The sequence below is a fragment of the Oenanthe melanoleuca genome, chromosome 1, assembly GCF_029582105.1.
Source record: "Oenanthe melanoleuca isolate GR-GAL-2019-014 chromosome 1, OMel1.0, whole genome shotgun sequence".
Lineage (NCBI taxonomy): Eukaryota > Metazoa > Chordata > Aves > Passeriformes > Muscicapidae > Oenanthe > Oenanthe melanoleuca.
The window spans coordinates 79,034,867-79,038,937 of record NC_079333.1 but is presented as its reverse complement, the minus strand read 5'-3'; positions in this window follow the sequence as shown (position 1 = coordinate 79,038,937).

Sequence of the window (4,071 nt, the reverse complement as noted above, 5' to 3'; positions counted from 1 at the left end):
GGGTTTTGTCTTTTCAGTGTTCTCTGATATCCACTCTTCGGTACTTCTCATCCACCTGCCTGCATAGGTGGTACTTAACACCTTCCCTCAGTTTGTAAGGATGTAATTTGGGCAGATTTTATGCCATCTGTAATTTTAGACACATAATTGAAGTGCTTAAGATAGGTTAGAGCACTGAGATCCTCCTTCCCTCTAAAACATGGAGAGAAACATGTTCTTCAGGAAAATGATTGAGCCCTCCCAAGTTTTAATTTACCTATGAAGATGACAATCCCCTTTTCACCAGAGGTAGGGCTGCACTGAGGAACTCCTATGGTAGAGATTTCTGTTTGGTGTCTGAAGCTGGAATGGATGCATGTAAGTGGAGTTTTTTAATAGTGAGACAAAACCTTGATGTCCTGCAGAGCCTCCTGGGATCATGATGCATTCTAGCAACAATTATCAAAGAGAACTGCTCTAAGGAAGTGTGGGTAAAGTGAAAGCAGAGAGACTGCTAACACTTACCTTTACTCATTCTATGAGCAGGTATTGTGCAATTTTTCCAGAAACACCTCTTTCCAAGAAGTCTGTTTTTCAGTCCTGGGCACAGACAGTTGCCAGCTTATCAAATAATGAGGTGTTTTTTGTGCACAAATGAAGCTGAGAAAAGAGCATTCCTTGTAAATACATTCTCATAGGAAAAAAAACCCACCAGAATTCTGGATGAGACATGACACATGAAAGCACTCAGTCTGACTCATATTACCACTAACTCATCATCACCTTTCTCAATAAAACCAAGCTGCTTAAAAATTGTGTTAAAAATACTTTTTTTTTTTTTTTTTTTTTTTTTTTTCCAGGGAGGAGCAATATTTCAAGTGACAGAGAGGGAACACAGTAGACAGCAAAGAATTCAATATAGATAAAATACTATGGTTTTGCTCTAGTTTTTTTCTTTACCTATTTCTTTCAAACTACAATTTGTTTTCTCTGAATTCTTTATGGGCTGTGTTCTACAGGGGGAAAAAAATGGCCCAAACAAAACAAGCTTTAAGAAGCAAAGTGAATTTCAAAGACAACCTGAAATGAAGAGTGAACATTCAAACAACTGAGAGGAAGCATATCCCTCCTTTGAACTCTGGGGGTTGGTATGAGCTGGCAATACTTTCAGACCATTCCTCACAATTAAATGCAGGACTGATGAAAACTCAGAGAGGAGATCAACGATGTGATCTGGAAAGAGATTGAACCCATAACGGAGCAATCAAGAGCAAATGCTTTCTGAACATGGGGCTTTCACAGGGATCAGAATAATTGCTTCAACAGTCTGTTTATTTACTAGGGAAGGTACTTGCATTTATTACCCTACTGAGAACAAAGGGCCAGTGCTGGTACCTGGTTGTTTTATTTCCACAACTCTGCTATCACCATCAACAGCTGAGACAAGTTCCTCAACAGAAACAAAAAATGGGCCTGTGTGCTTGCCCACAGGTAGATGGCTTGAAGCAGGAGTTACCACGGTGTAACTTTTTCTTCTTGTCTCCAGATCTCTCCCATGGAAGAAAGGAGCCCATCTGCACTTCCCACTTCCTTTGTTGCCCTAACTTCCTCAGAAAGAGAACCAGAAACCCTCCTTTGAGATATCACAGTGTAGGATCTCAGTTTGTGTGATCTTGCTGAGGAAAATTATAGCTGAGGATTTTCAAAAGGCAAGGTAATTTAGTTATGTCACACCAATGAAATTTGTTGTTAGGAGAAGGGATTCTAATGGAAAGTTTTGTTTGCATTTTGTATGTTCTGCATTATTTTGCTTCTTGGGATTGAGCAGGGATAATAGATACTTGGCTCTGCTTCCTTGTGCAATTTACAAAAAATAGATCATTTTCTGACATGAAACTGAGAGGACACCACTGTCCATCTAATTCTATGTTTGGATGCTTGTGAGCAATGAGCGTGAGGCACAGGGACACACAGACTTGAATCTCTAATCTAAGACACCATTTAAGAACTTTTTTTTTAACATGGGAGCAAACCTGTTGGAATTAAGAGCCTTATTAGATGGGGTCAGAGATCAAAATTTGGTTTTGAACCAAAATAAGGGGGGCTTAGGGATGCATCCACTCATCACAGCAGCATCAGGCAGCCAGAGCCTCCTGGTGAATCCTACTCATTGTTTCAAATTCTATTTATATAATTCAAAGTGTAGCGAATGGAAAGATCATAAAATCATGGTGACTGTTCATAGAATTTAGGGAAAACAAAATAAACAGTCACAGACCCTCATTTAAAGGAATGAAAAAAATATCCAGAGTTTTTCTCCAACAAGAGATGTATTCCCATGATGTACATTCTTGGTATAATTCATATCATATAAAATCAATAAACGCAAGGAAAAGCCACAACGTGGAAAAAAAAAAAAAAAGAAAAGGAATGACTCATTCTCTGGCAAGGAAAAATTGTAAGAAAATTAGTATCTGCAGGACCTGTCTGCAGATCTTCTACTGCTTAGTTACAACAAAGAAAGATTCCCTCTTTTAAAACAAAACAATTTTTTAAATAATGAAAAAAATCCTCAGAGACCATTCATGACTTATTAGGGTTTTATCTAGAACAATTAGTACTTGAGTTTTGTGTCAAGGTAAAAATTAGGTTTCCCTTAAACTTATTCTGCCAACCTGAAGCATTTATGTTTCTCATTTTATTGACCCACTCACCTTACTCTAAGCAAGTTACTCATTCTGTAAATGCCCAATATTTGAAATGAGCTTCTGAGTGCCATCCACCATAAAAACAAGTCTGATGTAGCTGAATGGTCACAGGCATGTCGTGATATATGTGGAGTATTTTGTAATTTTTCTGCCCGTTCTATGGCATCCACACAGCACCTGTGTGTTAAATCAACTCTGACTAATGAAGTCCTTGTCTGCCAGGGGTCTTCATTAATTGGGTACAAGGGTTATGTTTTATTTATTTGTCCTTTGTTTCTTTGAGTTTCCTTTTCCAGCACCTCTCTTCTCAGAGGACCCTAATGACTCTTTAAGGTCCCCACAGAGGTAAGTTTCTATCAGGACACAGCTGTATTGCTTCAGAGGCTTGCCATGTTCCCCTCAGTGTGACTGAACAGCTAATCCAGGTGGTCCCTGGGAGTGGCTGGCAAGGTCTTGCCTTTTTTTGGTCCTTTTCTCATTCTGCTTTTGGCAGCAATTTTTTAGGGTAAAAGAGTCAAGTAATAATGGACATAAACAATAACATTTCTTCTTAGAATCAATGAGAACAACCTACCAAAACACAGGAATTATATTCAGGTGAAGGTTATGAGTAATTTTGATCTCTATCAATGTTTGATATGTTTGGCTATTGTGATCTTTCCTATTATGCTTTCTGTAACATCCAGGAGTCTATGTGAGGAAAGTAATAATCTAGGAAGAACATTCTGGAGAAAGTGAGTAGGAATTCTTTCTTAAGTGCTTCAAACATCCAAGAACATCTTTAATACATAAGGTGGAAGTCATTATTTTGGATATTTGCAGAGAGAGAGCATTTGTTATGTATCATACACACCTTTGGTCTCTGAGAAAACAAAGAACGTGAAGGGCAAGAGCACATGATATAACCATAGTTCCAGCCCTTTCTATTTCCATATTTTTGTGCCTCCATGGGATACTTACACTGAGTCTTGAATGCATTAAGTGTTATGCATGAAGTCACATGACTTGAATTCTGGGCCAGGCAGAGATTAATTGATTTCTAATGGAAAAATGTGTGTCTGATGCTCTCATCATCATCCCATTTGTCCTTTTCTGCCTAAAGAGTAGCAATCTTTTTTTCTGAAAGCTAAATCTGGAATACTAGTTACCCTTGTTGATACAAACTGTGAAAGTATAACACATCCTTTTCACCTGCATCATAGCGTAACATTTCCAATTATTTTCGTTTGGTTTGTGGTGGATCCTTTAACTATGCAATCTCTAATTTTAAAAATCAGTTTTGTGAAGAGCTGTCTTTGTTGCAGACAGGCTGTGTCCTGCTGCTGTTGTGTTTTCTGCTAGGGTATGTACCAGAGGTGCACACACCTAGCTAGCAAACAGAATA